Source organism: Cetorhinus maximus, chromosome 25 (genome assembly GCF_964194155.1).
Source record: "Cetorhinus maximus chromosome 25, sCetMax3.hap1.1, whole genome shotgun sequence".
NCBI lineage: Eukaryota > Metazoa > Chordata > Chondrichthyes > Lamniformes > Cetorhinidae > Cetorhinus > Cetorhinus maximus.
The window spans coordinates 17,460,985-17,479,122 of record NC_135903.1 but is presented as its reverse complement, the minus strand read 5'-3'; the positions used below and the strand labels follow the sequence as shown (position 1 = coordinate 17,479,122).

The following is an 18,138-nucleotide window of genomic DNA, read 5'->3' as shown; positions in this document are numbered from 1 at the left end:
CAGCAAACTCCCACCAACATCAATCTAATATTGATCAGATCATCTGTTTTCTGTGATGTTGATTAAGGGAAAAGTCTTGACCAGAATACTGGAGATAACTCCCCTGCTCTTCTTTAAAATAATATCACGGAGTCTTTTACATCCATTTGAGCAGGCAAATGGTTTAATGTCTCATCTAAAAGACAGTGCAATGCTCCCTCAGAACTGCACTGGAGGGTTTAGCATAGCTCTCTTGCCTCAATTTATAAAGTCAATGATTCCATGTGCCCTTTTAGCCAGCCTTCTCAATTTATCCTGCCTCCTTCAAAGACTTAAAGTGAGGCCTTCTCTGCTCCTGTATCCGCTTTAAAATGTTACCATATAGTTTATATTGCCTCTCCTTATTCTTACTATCAGAATGAATCATTCACAGTTCTCTCTGTTATGTCATGTGTATGCCCGTTTCACCACTCTGTCTATGTTTCCCAAACTCTGTTACTAACCAGATATAGCTAGCAGCGTTCGACTTGAATTTATCCAGGAGCAGAAGATCCAGGAGGAATGGACAGCATCTCGATCGAGGGAGGTTAATCTCTCTGACTTCTTTTAAGAGCACAGCGTTCTTTGCCACAGTGAGCAATTGAAGCAGATGGTATTGCTTCTTTGAAACACTAGGTAAACATTTGAGGCCGAGAGGAGAACAGAGCTGTGGGGAATATAGTTCTGAATGCTTTTGAAAAGCACCCACGCGGATAATGTAAAAAAACGCCAAGAATTCTGTATGTTTTGTCAAGGCCAAGGAGCAAGGCAGATTGCAAAACACAAGCTGCTTTGTTTTAAGTGATATGTCAAACCGGAAGATTGACAGGGCTGCAAGTAACAAATACGAGCTCCCCAGCGGGGAGTTCCTGAGCTCAGCCGGCAGCGGAAAGGGTGCTCCAATCCCACGAGCTCCATCTTCACCAGCCCCTCTCTTAAAGTCGAGCTGCCGTGATCTCTATTGGTTATATTCTTGGTAGCGTCACAAAGGAAACCCCTCCCATTGAATTCGCAGTTTCCTAGATACCTGCTTCCTGGAAACATCATTGTAACATTTTATCAGGCACTTGGTGCGAGTGGCTTGCCCTGGGCTTCAGCAGCCGGGACAACCTTTAATGTCATTGTATTTATTTTATCTCTATCCAATCGCCGCGATTTCACACAGGCTCTTCCTTTGAATAGGGGTAAGTAAGTGAGACCCTGCTCCGGGGAGCGCAGCAAGAAGCGGGGAGGGAGGGCTTTTGTTGAATTAAAACTTGTTTTTATTTATTTATGTCTGTCTTTGTTTCAGTGAAACTCTAGCTGAGGACATTTAAAAGGATTCTAATTCTAACCCGATCTCAGCTGTTTACTTTTGTCCGGCTGAAGGGCTTACTGATAAAGATATTTGTTGATCTGCGAATAAACCCTTGGCTGATTGAATTTGAGAAGGTCAATTCCCAGAACGGGGGAGGGGGAGGTTTAAAGTTTCTATCTTCAAGGCGAATCTGACACAATTTTTTTATATTGAGAATTATTGTGTGGCAATTACAACGATTTCGTCAGCTGATCTTAACCGACAAGAATAAATACATAAATACATCTTCTTTCGCCCCTTTAAATCTGCCAATTCTTATGTCGTATTTTAACAGTTGGCATCAATTAATGAATTAACAGAGCCCCGATATTTTTTGAACGTTTAGTGGGCCACTTCGTCCTGTCTTTCTACCTCGTTGTGCTTTTCTGTTTTCTTAAAAAAACAGACATGTCCAGTGGCACCAGCAATTGCAACAGCGGTTTCTGCAGAGCGAACTGCGCAGATGTCAGTTCAATGCACAACACTAACAATCCCCTCACTGCGAAATTCGAATTACATTCTTAATATTTCCATGACACAAAGTAACCTTCCATCCACTCCGCTGTGCAAGGGCAGACTAATGTGGCGGTGCGCTTCGGGCATTGATTGCAGGCTAAATAAAGGGTTTCTGCAGGTAAGCGTGCCGATGTCGGCTGAGATCTCGCCCAATTCACAATGCTAACAATCCCCATATCCCCAGTCCCAATGTCCCTTCGCCCTAAGCCTCGCCTAACCCGAAATGGGTGTGGGAAGCTATACCAATAAATCCAGTGACATCACCGCGGATACAAAACCATTGTGATGTCAATCTAAGGAAGTCATTGTGGATGCAGGAGGGCTGGCCAGTGGGTGTCAATACGTGTAAGAATTGAAGTAAAAGAAGAATATATCATCATGATGGCCTCTGATTTGCTAATTTTTTTTCAAAGGTTCTAATATTCAGTCTTGTCTATCCAATTCTGCTTTGGTTGTGTTGCATCCCACATTAACATCGCTATTCCACCAATATTGTCAATGTCCTTCTCTTCTCCATGCCCCCCCTCCCAAACGCTCATTTCACTGGATGTGGGTATCACTGGCAAGGCCATTATTTATTGCCCATTCCTAGTTGCCCTTGAGAAAGTGGTGGTGAGCTGCCTTGAATGGCTGCAATCCATGTCTTGTAGATATACCCACAATGCTGTTAGACATAGAGTTCCAGGATTTTAAACAGCAATATAATTCCAATTGAGGATGGTGTGTGCCTTGGAGGAGAACTTGCAGATGGCAGTGTTCCCACATGCCTGCTGTCCTTGTTTTTCCAGGACATAGAGGTTGTGGGTACGTTGGAGGAAGTGAATGTTTAAGGTCATGGATGGGCTGCCGATCAAGTTGAGTGCTTTATTCTCAACTTTATTGGGTGATGTGGAGCTCCTTGTGCTCTGTTGGATCTGCACTCACGTAGGCAAGTGAAGATTATTCCATCACACTCTGACTTGTGCCTTTTAGAAGTCAGGAGGTGAGTTACTTGCCACAGAATAAGGAACCTCTGACCTCTTGTGGCCATAGCATTTCAACCATGTAAAATTAGTTTGTGATTGATTGTAGTACTTTCATGACACAAAATAATTTTCACTCAGCTCTGTTGTGCTCATTGAAAGACTAATGCCCTTCAGGCTTTGGTTGGATGAATGATGGGCAAGAATGCTTGACTTTGATTTATGTGCATTGCATTCATACAATAAAGCTCTAACTTTTATTTTTTGCTTAAAAGAAAAGCTTTCATCTTTGTGGTAGTTTATCATATCTCTTTAAAAATATTTCAAAACACGAATGACTACAGTGAAGTGATGAGTGTTTTTTTCTATTTTGGTGATGTTCATTTATGGAAGGAAGTTGGCCAACACCCACAAGAATTCCAGACTCTGTTTAAAATTGCGTGACAAGATCTTTAATGTCTACCTAACCAGCAAACCAGGGTTAAAGGAATAGCACTTCCAACAGTATAGCACACCTTCAGTACTACACTGAATTGTCAGCCTGGAGAGGGGTTTAAACTGATAAACTAACTCAGAGGTGATAATGATATCAGTAAGCCAAGTTGATACTTCAGTATAAGATTCAAATTAAAAACACTTTTCTTAGTTTTCCCTTCATGTTTGATGTACAAGCAGGCCTAAAACTTGAATTTTACTTAAACTGTGATAAACTGTTCACATATCTTAAAATTCAATTTTCTCTGCTTCATAATGTTTTATTTGACTTGCTTTGGTTTTGATGACATGCAACAACATTTACTATGTGACTGTTAATCTATCCTTTTACCTCCACTTCTTTATTCCCCAGACATATTTAATGACAGAAAACAGTGATGAAAAGCTAAATTCTAACACACAAATTTTCTCCATTTAAGTGATTATAGAACTAACATGCCTGCACAGTGATGCTGAGCAAGACTGGTAGCCAAACATGCAGATGACTGTTCAGATTCAATTTCAAACAATCTATACAGTGTCATTAAAATTGTGATTTGTGTCTGAGTGATATTAATCTGTAATTTCGCCGGCTGACCAAACATACATTGAACTATTTAAAAAGGACTTTTTAAAGACACGGAAAGACACTGGTGAAAGATGGCTGCCTCAAGTCACCTGGCATCTGTTATTGCCAGTGATTAGTTTCTGGAAAGTTCCAGTGTGGAACATAATTCAAACATGCATCCTTCTCTGGAATTTCACACTTGAGGATGTCAAAAGCGATTTCAAAGGGATCTACTGAAATGCCCTAGGCATAGCATTTACATTTCTATTATAATAAATGCAAAATACTGTGGATGCTGGAAATCCGAAACAAAAACAAAAATACCTGTAAAAACTCAGCAGGTCTGACAGCATCTGAGGAGAAGAACACAGTTAACGTTTTGAGTCCGGATCACTCTTCATCAGAACCAGTTCTGACGAAGAGTCATTTGGACTCGAAACGTTAACTGTGTTCTTCTCCGCAGATGCTGTCAGACCTGCTGAGTTTTTACAGGTATTTTTGTTTTTGTTTTACATTTCTATTATGCTACCTCTCCAGTGGAGACACAAAGTCTGCTAGAACGATGATTACATGGAGATATGTCTTCCTATCTCATCAAGATGGGTAATGACTCATTTAGGGGGTTAATGATTGGGACATTATATACTCACCCATCAACCATGAAACAAAAGCACCCTTGGTTCAGACATCAGATAAATAAACTGCTTCTGAAATTATTATGGGGAGAGAGAGGACATGTGACTAAAGTAATTTTGAAACTTCTGTAATACAAGCTGCTAAAGACAGAAGTGGAGTAGTCTGGAAAATCTGCCAATGGACCAGTAAGGAGAACAATTCTCTACTCTCCTAAGTTAAAACCCAATCTCTTACAGTTTAAAAATCCAGTACAGAGATAGTGAATTTTTCATCTAAAGACATCTTAGGTGCAAAACTCTGGACTGTCCCTGACTTTTCAGGAGTACTATTCTGCAGCCTGCCTCAGCTAACTGTACCTCGCTACGCTGTTCATGTACTCTTATATGCCTTTCTCACTCTTCTTTGGAAAGCTTCCTCTCTCACTCTTTCTTCTCCCTCCCTTTCCTGTCTCAGGTTTGCAACCTAATTCTCTGGCCACAGGTGGTAACATTTCACATTTCCTGGCTTTTGGACGAAACGCTAACTCCAATTCCTTTGCGACATTTTTAACTCCTTAATGGACAGAAGCTTTAAAGTCTCAAAAGTAATTTCCATCTGTTCTAGAAAGACAGTGCTGTCATATGTGGGTACTTTTGGTAGTATTGTAGTACTGTACCTACGAAAGCCTGGACTGGACTCTTTAAATTTATGTCTAGGGTTTAATTTGGTTCTCCACTCTATTTCTTTCATCAGTCTGTGGGTTCAAATTGCTCCTGTTGTCTGTGGATTTAATTTCAGACTTTAGCACCCAAATTTCTGTTACAGCCACATGAGAAGGGGGAAAATAAGACTTCCCTGTCTTACCACCCCAAATCTGACTGTAACATGGTTTGTTGTGAATTTAGAAGATGAAGGTATTTTACTCAACGTCTATGTTTCATAATTTACATACTGATTGCAAAGAAAAGAGTCTGACAGGCTTTCTTGAGGTTTAAAAAAGGAGTCAGTTTTCACTGAATTAAAACCCCACCCCGGTAAAGATAGCAAAAATGATTAAATAGGTAAACCTGCACTTTTCAAACTTTCGCAACCCACATTCACACACACACGCAAGTATGCAAAATTTATAAGTTATATTGTAGGTGGTTACTTTCTTAGTCAAATTGAGGTTCAATGCTGAAAGATAAAGAAATTGAGTTTATGTTTATGAGTCCTTGACTGCATCACTGTGGCTGTGGCAGAGAATTTTCCAAACCCTTTAGATTCCAGGAATTCAGTTGAAGCTCATGTAACAGCAATTGCCAGAGACAATTTCTTTTTAGTCCATAATTCATCTCTTCCAGAAGTCAATGAGTTCTGCACCTAAAATGTCTTGTGATGGAAAATTCACTGTCTCTGTGCTGGATTTTTAAACTGTAAAACATAGTGTCTTAACTTGGGAGGGAGAGAAGGATTCTCCTTACTGGTCCATTGGCAGCTTTTCCAGACTACTCCACTTCTGTCCTTAGAGCTTGTATTACAGAGATTTCAAAATGGTTACTTTAGTCACATGTCCTCTCTCTCCCCATAATGATTTCAGAAGGGAAACAAAAACATAAATACCTGGAAAAACTCAGCAGGTCTGGCAGCATTGGCGAAGAAGAGCAAAGTTGACGTTTTGAGTCCTCATGACCCTTCAACAGAACTAAGTAGAAATAGGAAAGGGGTGAAATATAAGCTGGTTTAAGGGGTGGGGGGGTTGTTGGGACAAGCAAGCAGTGATAGGAGTAGATAACCAAAATATGTCACAGATAAAAGAACAAAGAAGTGTTGAAGGTGGTGATATTATCTAAAAGAATGTGCTAATTAAGATTGGAGAGCAGGACAAGCAAGGTAGCTCTAGTGGGGGTGGGGGTGAAATAAACCATGGGTGGAATACATTTAAAAATAATGGAAATAGTTCCCACCTGTTTTTGTTTTGGATTTCCAGCATCCGCAGTTTTTTGTTTTTATCTCTATGATTTCAGAAGGGGTTTGTTTATCTGATGTCTGAACTGATGGTGCTTTTGTTTCATGTTTAGGGGGTCAGTACATAATGTCACAGTCATTAACCTCCTGAATGAGTCATTATCCACTTCGATGAGATAGGAAAATATATTTCCACGTAGCCATTGTTCTAGCAGACTTTGTCTCTGCTGGAGAGGTAGTCTGATAGAAATGTAAATGCTATGCCTAGGACATTTCAGTAGATCCCTTTGAAATGGTTCTTGACATCCTTAGGTGTGAAATTCCCAAGTAGGATGCGTGCCTGAATTATATTCCACATCGGGACCTTCCAGAAACTGGTCACTGGCAAAACCAGGGCCAGAATCTTACATTGATTGGGCGGGTATGCGCCCGACCCAAAAGCACGTGAAATTGCGCAAAATGAGGCCAGGCGTGCATGCTGACGTAATTGCGCATGTGAGCAATATTGAGGTCGGTGGGTGCGCACGGAAGTCGGAGCTGCACCCATCAACAATTAAAGAGCCAATTAAGGCCATTAACATATATGATCCAAGATTTTACCCGTGTGATTTCACGCTTGTCGTACAGGCAAAACAAGCAGGCTGGCAGCCCATTTTTAACACACCCTCACCCAAGAGTGGGATGAAATGTCCAGAGTGAAGTATAGTAAAAAATGATATCTAGGGACTGATGTTTTTTGAGTTCTGCTGTCAGGTGCTTGAATGTGTTACATAGACACAGTTTGGTGCATATTTTTCTTGACATTTAATCTGTAAAGGTTTGCAGCTCCACAGCAGTTGTCTGCCTTCAGGGAGCTCGCTAGAAGGGCCCATCCGCACCCTCACTTATGTCGGCGCCTGCTCTCTTCCCGCCGCGGCCCCCCCCTCCCCCCCCCCCCCCCTGGCAGTGCTGAGGCTTTCTCAGTGTGCGTTTCACGCTGGCTGGCTGTTAATTGGCCAGCCAGTGTGAAATTGCGTTCGGGGGCCAATCACAGACAGAAGTGCATTTCTTGTCCACTTCCAGGCCCGCCAACTTGGCGCACATACTAGGTGTGAAATTCAGGCCCAGATGTCAGATGTCTTATGGAAGCCTTCTTTAGTCAGCATCTTTCCTTGTGTTTAAAACATCAGGCACAAGTCACATTATCATGACAGCAGTTCTGAAGATAATTAATATATCTTTTTAATTACATAGCATAAAAAGAAGCTGCTATTATTATGCAACTGTTGTCATTGAGCAATTTAAACATACTATAAAAGCTGAAGTTGTGCAAGCCATTTTTCATTGCAGAATGTTTGTACTGAAGTCCCCATATCTGAAATTGTAAATAACTACGCCTTTTCACTAAAGCTGATAACTTTTCTGAGAAATTGTTCTCAAGGTTGAGCCATCCAAGGTTCAATATGCCACTGACTCAACAATTTTGTCTATCAAGAATGGAGTTGCCTGGAACAATGCAAGCTTTCCAGTGTGTACATAGAATTTCTCTGATCCATAGCAATTGGCTTCCAATAGCCATATAGCAGTGGTCCAAGTGAGTAGGTTCACGAAATAGCAATCAGCACTGCACTGCAAATTTTTGTTCTGTAGAATGGGAAGAATCCATGGAATTTTCAGGAAGTTGTTAACTTAAAATTCCATATACTGTATAATATATAAAATATTAAGTAGTCAGTGAATGTAGATTTCTTATTCCGATGAAGTTCTCTGATTTTGTCTAATGGTAAATATTTATATTTAGTCAAAAGACCCATAAATGTTACTCAGTATATATTGGATATTAAACTAAAAACTGGTTTGTATCAATTCCAGCATCCATCTCAAAAAAGATTGCATTGCTAGCTTCCTTGCAATGAATAGATTTTTGTCATTTTGTGATGACCTGGAAGCAGTCCTTTAAAAAGTCTGTGCAATCTGTAATTGTTTTTGTTTGAAATGAACTTTTAAGAGCTTGCATAAATTGTAAAGGAATCAATTGTACCTTTCTTGGATAAGATAATAAGATGACACAGTGGTGTAGTGGTAATGTTGCTGGACTAGTAATCACAGAGGCCCAGGCTAAAACTCTGAGGACATGGGTTCAAACCCCACCATTGCAGTAGGTGGAATTTCAATTAAATTAGTAAATCTGAAATATGAATCAGTAATGGTGATGATGACAACTATTGTTGATTGTCAAATAAAAAAAAACATGTGGTTCACTTTTGTGCCATCCTTACCTGGTCTGCCCTACATGTGACTCCAAACACACAGCAATGTGGTTGACTCTTAACTGCCCTCTGAAATGGCCTAGCAAATCACTCAGTTCAAGGGCATTTAAGGTTGGGCAACAAATGCTGGCCTTGCCAGTGATGACTACATCCTATGAAAGAATAAAAAATGAGAAATACAGGTCCATGTGACCTGTGACCCTTGATTTGGATGTAATATCAACAGAAGGACAGTTAAGATACAGATGCCCCGCGATCAGACACAAAGGAGAGCTACAAGCAAGAGGATCTGGAGGATGAAGACCCAGATGTATACACAAAGGGAAAAAGACTGAGAAAAACTCCAAATTCTTATGAGGACAAGAAGCAAATTGCTCTCAGGAAAACGTCAGAAGAAAAGGAGACAGGAGCTCTGCCTCTGGAGGCAATGGGTGAGCTGGCTAAATAAGGTCTAATATCATGGAAAGCTGTGTGAATGGCTCGAAGACAATCAAGAATTGGGAGTTTTCCCAGAGTGGCCAAAATCATGCACCAGAGTGTTATTGGTAGCTCGATTGAAAAGGAACTCTGGAGAGCCACACCATCAACACTGTTGTGACCCGAGGGAGAGAGGGTTGATAGAAGTGTGCCTTGCTGATGATAATCTTACCCATGAAACTTGGGGATAATAGCTGTTGTCAGCCTCCTGATTTGTCCTGTGGGAATAAAGAACAGCATTTTGTGGAACTGTATAGCTACGTAGTACTACATTTGTTTGGGGTGTGATGCGAACACTTGTGCTTATGTAAATACGTATTTTTGTTGTATAGACTATTTAAGTGAAATTTCTCTTTTTTAAAGTATCATTTTCCTGTTAATTCATATTTGATTTACATTGATTCCAATTCGCGTTAAAGTCAAAGTTGCCAAAAGTGAAATCCTGTTGGTGATTTGTTTGGGGTTTATTTGGTAAATTAGGTTATTTTGTTCTATGGTTCCCTGCTATGAAGACGTTCTACATAATATTGATTTTTAATCGATCAGCTGGAAACATGACATTGGACTTATAAAAGACAGGCTTGTTGAAACAGAGATTTTCACTCACAGCAAGATGGCTGACACTAAATTACATTATTATGTATTCCACATTTCAACCCAATGAGAGGAGACAGCAAGTCTGTGAAACCCATCATAGACAATGGCATCCCAACTGGGGTTTCTGAACGACCTTCTGTCCTGGCTTATCAGCAAGACCTATGGAAGCCTCCTACAATATTCAACAGCTGAAGACAAACCATTCAAAGACTAATTGCATGGGAAAAAGACCTTGATTTTTAAGATAGCTCTCCAGATGATCTAATTGAGTTATAATTGGAATATACAATTGTGTTAGAATTACTGGCAGTTGGAGAGAGATCACATGGCCAGTCCAAGTCCATTGTATAGTTTGAGCACGTGGGTTTCTGGGCAGAACTGCATTAGCAACTGAGAAGCTAAGTGGGGCCCTCCTCCCTCTCTCTCTTCACCCATTTGCAGTAGACAGAGATTTGTGTGTGTACGTGTTTGTGTGTGTGAGGGTTGGAGTGTATTTTATTATTTTACCCAGACCGGTTTAAGTATACAGTAATAAAACTAACCTCCTTCTTTGTTAAACTCAAGAAAACTTGTCCGATTGATTTTTTTAGTGACCACAGTGTGTAAACATTTAAGTACAGGGCAAGTGTAATCTTGTTTAAACAGAAGTTTTTTAAAATTAATTTACGGGATGTGGGCGTCACTGGCTGGGCCAGCAATTATTGCCCATCCCTAATTGCCCTTGAGAAGGTGGTGGTGAGCTGCCTTCTTGAACCGCTGCAGTCCCCATGGTGTAGGTACACTCACAGTGCTGTTAGGGATGGAGTTCCAGGATTTTGACCCAGCGACAGTGAAGGAATGGCAATATATTTCTAAATCAGGATGGTGAGTGGCTTGGAGGGGAACTTCCAGGTGGTGGCGTTCCCATGTATCTGCTGCCCATGTCCTTCTAGTTGGTAGCAGTCGTAGGTTTGGAAGGTGCTGCCTAAGGAGCCTTGGTGAGTTTCTGTTGTGCATCTTGTAGATGGTACCCACTGTTGCCACTGTTCATCGGTGGTGGAGGGAATGAATGTTTTTGCGAGGGGTGCCAATCAAGTGGGCTGCTTTGTCCTGAATGGTGTCAATCTTCTCGAGTATTGTTGAACCTGCAATGATGCAGGCAAGTGGAGAGTATTCCATCACACTCCTGACTTATGCCTTGTAGATGGTGGACAGGATTTGGAGAGCCAGGAGGCGAGTTACTCGCTGCAGGATTCCTAGCCTCTGACCTGCTCTTGTAGCTACAGTATTTATATGGCTGGTCCAGTTCAATTTCTGGTCAATGCTAACCCCCAGGATGTTAATAGTAGGGCATTCAGCGGTGATAATGCCATTGAATGTCAAGGGGCGATAGTTAGACCAGCTGCGGTCAAAAGAGGAGAGGGATAAGAGGGGAGCCATTTGACCCCTCCTCACCTGGTCGTAACATTCCCCCAAAGAGATCGTAATACTTTTGGTCACCTTTTCATTTAACTGTTATCCAGTTGACAGTTCCAGGGAACTTCAAGTTCCTTGATCAAGTCAGTTTTTTTCTGTGATTCCAACTTAGACACAATGACACAATTGATCCTGATATTACAGTCATAATTTTGTGAAAAAGTCAGTAGTATTAATTTCAAATCAAATATTTTATCAACACATATTTTATCTACATGACTTTACTTTTGGATTTCAATTTTAATGTTTCTGCTTTTCTTCATTGTATAATTACATTTTTCCAGAAGACACAAAACTTGGAAATGTAGTAAACCATGAGGAGGATAGTAACAGCATTCTGGAGACATTGGCAGGTCGAAATGGGCAGCCACATGGCAAATGAAAATGAATGCAGAAAATTGGAAGGAATAGTGAAGAGAGGGCTTATAACTAAATGCTATAATTTTAAAGGTGTGCTTTGAATGTGGCAGGTCAAGTTGAGAAGGCTGTTTAAAACAGAGTCAGGGCCTCAGCTGGAATATTGTGTCCAATTCTGGGCACTGCACTTTAGAGAGATGACAAGACCATGGAGAGGGTGCAGAGAAGATTTACTAAATGGTACTAAGAATGAGGACTTCATTTACGAGGAAGGACTATAAAAATTGTTATCATTCTCCTTGTAGGGGATAGCACTCTCATCTCTGAGTCAGAAGGTTGTGGATTCCAAGTCTACTCTAGAGACATGGGCAGAAAAATCTAGGCTTAAACTCCCAATGCATTACTGAGGGAATGTTGCACTGTTAAAAATGCTGTCTTTTGGATGGATGCATTAAACCAGGGCCTGGTCTGCCCTCTCAGGTGAACATAAAAGATGCCAATGGCACTATTTTGCAAAGTGTATGGAAGTTCTCCCTGGCCATTCTTTATCCCACAATTAACACTGCTAAAAGATTATCTTTTCATAATGACATTGCTGTTTGTGGGAGATTGCTGTGCAGAAATTGGCTGCTCCATTTCCCGCTTTGCAACAGTGACTACACTTTGAAAATACTTCATTGGCTGTAAAGTGCTTTGGAATGTCCTGAGATTGTAAATGGTGCTTTATAAATGCAAGCGAAGGTTAAGGGGAGATTTAATAGATGTGTCCAAAATCAAGAAGGGTGTAGAAAGGGAGAAATTGTTTCACAGGTAGCTGTGTCAATACATTAGAACGCAGATTAAAGATAATTGGCGGAAGGACTTGGTAGAAAATGAAGCAAAAAAAGTGTTTTATGTGGTGAGTTGTTGTGATCTCGAATGCACTATCTGAAAGGATGGAATAAGCAGATACAATAATAACTTTCAAAAATGAATTGTGCCGATATATTTGAAAAGCAAAATACACTGCCGTATATGGAAGGGTATGGGGAAACCATAGGTGTGTGTCTAAGTGGATAGCCCTCAAAGAGCTGGCATTAATATGGGCACAATGGCTTCCACTTGTAAGATTCTATGATTCTATGTTGATGATTTTGCAATCCATTCTGGAAATGGAACTTTCATCGCTTAACTTGATTCTTGAGGGTTTATGAGGCAGTTGACACTCAAGCTGTTAAAGTTATCTGGTTGCTTCTTTGGAGTGGCCAAATCAATATGTTGTTGTTTTAAATAACATTGAGCAGTCAATGATGCACTTAAAGCAATGAGAAAGCTTGGTGACTCAGAGAAGCAGGCACTGTCAAACTATCTTGTTGGCAAAATCTCAGGGATGAACAAAACCAGATTTTAAAATGATCATTTCACACCATAAACTGCAATGAAATTATCCAAACCAATTCTGTAGTATAATATAATTAATCTAGTCTTCTTGTCCTTTTCCCTTTTAATGCGCTTTAAATTACTGGAATTCAAATTCAAAACTTTACAAAACAAACTTATTAGTTTCTTTGCTGTGATAAAACCCAGGCCAAACATCAGAACAGACTATTGAAAGTCTTAGCATATAGAGACAATAGCATTATTATTTGATTGATGACCAAATGGGTTTAGGATAGGGTCAACATTTAGTTGACCCTATCCTGCTGAGCTAAAGCAGATTGAAGTGTATTGGTCTCCGGATGCAAAAAAGTGTGCATTTCCATTTCCTCTCAAGTGCTCAGTCAACAAGCACAACAAATTTTCACTTGGGTTCTGGGTGATTTCTTTTTTAAATTGATAAACATATGCATGTGATTTCTTTTTTATTCTGTTTCCTAAAAGTTACATTCTCCACGAGGCTTCCAAGGATGTAAATCTGGTAGCATCATGGATTTACAATTGACATATTTATTACATTGCAATATTTTTGATTATTTCATTCAAAATCTTGTCAGCACACATTCTAATCACCACCAGATACTGTGCTTTACATTTTGAACTAACTTACCTTCACAATAGTGTTTTCCTTTAAAGTATTTATTTAATATACTGTCTATTTTGTTCTTAGTAGTGTGTTTGAGTGCTTCCAAGGAAGTGTTCCGTACTATTTCAAAGTCACAAACACAACTTGGGCCTGGCCCATGTTGTTTCACAGTTGTATCATACCACAGCAAAAGTTTTCCATTCCACACAGTTATTACTTCGGGGGAATCCTTATTTTGGTGTGGCTATTAGAATCGTGATCAGACTCCCAAATTTCCAAATTACCTCGGTGGAGAAAGTCAAACCAACTTGAAGGCTTATCAGTTGGGCATCTCGCACTTTTTCTGGAACTGTTTAGTTTTAAAACTCGAATATGAAGCAAATGCCTGACTTCATACTGCACTCAACAACTGCTATTCTCTTTTGGATTAGCAGTAGGAATCTTATTGCTGTATAGTACACTCAGTACTCTACCTTGAATATATGCCTTGCTCTGGAGTCTCTCCTCACTGTGTTAGCCCTATTCCAGTTTTTAAAAAATTTTGTAAGAGGTTCATAATTCGATTTTACTCTCCAAATTAAGTCTTTTTTTAAAAACGTACATTGGCATCAATTAAACCCTCCAGGCTATGATTCTTTAGTTATTCATAAAAAAAGAGAGGATATTTTGTCACTCGGACTAAGAAGCACCAAGCTTATCTAGAAGCCAAAGACGTCACCAATTCCAAATATTTGGGGCCCAGTAAAATAGGCTATATTGGGGCTCCTGTAGGATCTTTATCGTGACATTTTTTATCTAAAGCATTCTACTTAGACCCTCTATTTAGTCTCCCATAATAGGAAAAATCAAAGTGATCCTGAAAAAGCAGCTGATGGGAAAATGGATTAGCTAGCACTGCCCTCTGACCTCTTAACAGATACATAATTTGTCTGAAATTTATCAGATTAAAATCATCAAATTGTCCAGCTTGTATGCAGTAATTGCAGACATCCATAAGAAATCAAGCCTTCCCCAAACAATCATTTAGCAATGCAGTATATGCAAAGAACTTACAGTGGCAAATCTCAAAACCAGGAATAGGAAGAGCTGTGAAATTCATTTTTCCTATTATACACATATACCATAATCAGACATGCAATTTTACCTTAGATGACTTTGATGAAATGAACTTGGAAATGAACTCTGTGCTGCTGCAAGAACTATAGAGCAAAAGATCACCCTTCTCATTTGTTCTGGATTCATTCCAAGATAAAGCCTTTTGGCAAAAAACTTTGGCAGCAATCCATAAAATTCCAACAGTAAGTATCCTTCTTGAACATACTTACTGTCCTCTTAGGCTTTCCCAGAGAATATAATGAATGGTAGATGATGGTGGACATTAGTCCAGTTTATATCTGACATTTGTGGTTACCCTTCCCTTCCCCAGACAGATATTTGACTAAAACGTTTCCTGTAATGAGCCATAATAGGGGTTCAGTTTATGGTATAAATGTATTTTTAAGAGGAGAAGGCTACACGCATTGGATAGTTGTTTGTCAAGATTTGAAATTTTTTAAAAATAGTTACTATTTTAGGTTTGGAAGAAGATTCTGCACATGCTGTTCTATCTTTCCTCGTTTCAGATGTTGACAGACTGACTGTATTCCTCCCATTCTGTGTCTTCATTTTAGTTTACAGTAAAACCCGAGCTGCCCAGAGTTTAAAGTCCGAGATGAATTGATAAATCAAGAAGCAGCTAGAGCACTTCAGGTAAATGGTAGGTTATGAAATATCGCAGGTGGTCAGAATTGACTTTGACCTGAAGGGAGAGATGTTATGATCTAACAACAGGTAATTCTCTTAGAATACTATTGTACGATAGATACCAGATCTCAAAGGGTTTGATGCACAACCAGCAGACCTGAGTTGTACTAGTAGCAGTGACTTGCACTGAAGTCCACATCTCAGTTAGATAACTTTTCATGTTCAGATGATTGTATTCACCTAACAATAAAAGGAATCCATAGTAAAAGGTTAAACATTTTCCAGGTTGTCCAGTGAAGTTGGAATTCTTCTACATTATTTACAGACTCTAAATAGCTTAAGACAACTCCTGTAGGTTGTGTTGTACCTCTTGCCTTTAAAGAACTCGGAAGTGCAGTTGCATTATGCAATCTTGAGTTGTGTCAAACCAAAGAAATTTTGGATGATCATCGATACAAATGTGATAGTATAAAATCACTGTTAATAGTATTTGTATGAAAGAGGCTCTTTAACCTATCAAAAAGATATAATAATGTCTATCGTGTTATTGGAAATTATTTTTAAATAGAGTTCAAGTGGTGTCTGTGCCCGTGTGTGTGTCTTAACTGGATTAAAGCCAGCTGGTCTAGAGGCTTTGATGTATAGACGAGAAGTAGGTTTGAAATGTTAATTAGGTAAACATAGTGAAGTTAAAAAGTGAAGTATAAAGGGGAGCAATTTGCATTTTCAAAATAAACCATTCAAAGGAATGGGTGAAATATTACACCTAGCCAGAAGAAGCCAAACAATGGGAAAAATTATCCCCCCGTTATGGTGGGGGAGGTTGTGCTGGGGTGGACGGGGGTAGGCGCGAACCTGATTGGCGTCCCCAGTTGGGGCTGCATCGCCATTTTACGTGGGGGGGGGGGGGTGGCAATTAAGGCCCGCCCAGCGTGACGCTCACCCAGAAGCGCTGAGTGCTCCCTGTGCGGGTAGGGGATTCCCTGAGTCTTTACCTGCGCTCTTTCGCGCACGTGCGCGGAAGAGCGCAGAAATCTCCCTGAAGCACGTTAGACATGTGTAAATTTAAATAAAGGAGAAAAAAAACTTTTAAAACATGTCCGCTCATGTGACACTGTCATATGAGCTGGGACATGTCAAAGAATTAATGTAAAAATTTTTGTTAGATTTTAAAACACTTCATGAAACCTCATCCCACCCGTGGATGAGGTTTCATGAAAAATGCAAAGGCCACCTGGGCTCTTCGCTTGCCCACCAACCTTAAGGTTGGACGGGCAGCTCATTTAATTGAGTTAATTAGGTTTTATATAGGCCTTTGACAGTTCGGCTCAGCTGCGCACCCACCAAACTGAAAATCTAAATGACATGCGGTGACGTCAGGACGTTCACCCGATGTCACTGCGCATCATTTTACGCGTCGGGGAGTGGGCCCCACCCCGACTCACCAACCGGAGAATTCAGTCCAATGGGTTTATTTTTACCAAAACTTACTAATAAAATTGGTGCTCTGAAAGGGTCTTATTGTTAGAAGAGGTTCGAAAAATCTAGTGATACAATGAGAATTTGCATTCAAAGAGGAAAATATGTATAAAGGAAGAGAAGGCTGCTGGTAAAGGAAGGGGGATTCTAAGAGCTAAAGCCTCCAGCCTATAAGCCTCAAGCCGCTGTCTGCAAGGACCCAGAGCTGAAAGAAACTCATTTTGAATGCAACTGTCCAGAATGTGCTTTGCCAGGGGTCTGTTTAAATCTGTGTTTTACTGTTGCCTTAATGGAGGTGTCACTGGGAGTCAGAGTAAGTAGGAGATTTTTATTATCGGAGTAATTTGTAGACATATGTATGTGCTTACCGTCTTCTAATTAATAAATCTTTAATTTAGTTTTATAAAAGCCTCTTGAGACTCGGTGGTCTTATTATAACTGAATTCAAAGCCGGCCTCTCGAAACATACAAATTGCAAAAATTGGTTATGTTTCAAGCTTCCCTCTGGGATTTGAACAGCTCAGCAGTTATCATCTGCTGTGTCATAATAAACCCAGCCACTGTATTACCATACAATTTCCCGTCTTCCCCATCAAATCAGTGGGAGAGGGTGTGATGACGACCTGCATGAGTCAATTTCAACTCCAATATTTAAAAGGACACTCCAACCAATACAATTTGATAGATTTTGGAGTTGGGAACACAACAGAAAGAATTAACAGAATGGAGTCTGAATGATCAAAAGTGTGCCTTGTTTTATTGGCACCTTCCTGAATATGATGCTGATGGCTATAAGCACCCTACTAAGGTACACAAGGAAGAAGACTGCTGGTGAAACAAAGAAAGCATGAGTGGAAATTTTCAGTGAGGTCAGCAGCAGGAACCTGGTGCCATGTTCATGGATTCAATGCTGAAAGTGGTTTAATGTAGTCAGGAAAGATGAGTGGAGTGGCACATTCACCTGCATCCTGATTTGAGTATCACCTTTAACCCCTCACTCTGCCTTCTGAAGCCTACTCCTCACACCAATTTACCTTGTAGGTACACCAATCCCACTCTATCTATATGCACTTTCTCACATTCCTATTTGCCCATCCACCACTGACACTCTCATCTTTATGCAATGTCACGTCTCTCCCTCATAGTTACCCTCAACAAATGTTCTCCATCCATCCATTCAGCACATGCCATTACTCTCACTCATATATCTCTTTCCCTCCTTGTTGGCAAAGAGAGCACAGAACACGAGGGAGAGGCAGAGAACTGGAGTTTGTCCTTCAGCCATCTCTCAGCTGGTAGCTGCAGAGGTGGAGGCTCAGAACATCAGTAGAGTTTCAGTGTGC

General features: G+C 40.2%; 1 protein-coding gene across 1 annotated transcript in view; it reads left to right on the top strand.

The window, feature by feature from the left end:
* Positions 1 to 1,039: 1,039 nt before the first annotated feature.
* LOC144667939 (phosphoethanolamine/phosphocholine phosphatase-like) overlaps positions 1,040 to 18,138 on the top strand; it is a 44,743-nt gene continuing 27,644 nt past the window's right edge. Inside the window, exon 1 of the mRNA XM_078529563.1 lies at positions 1,040 to 1,202. The gene's annotated coding sequence lies outside the window, so the exon portion shown is untranslated. The remainder of the gene's footprint in view (positions 1,203 to 18,138) is intronic.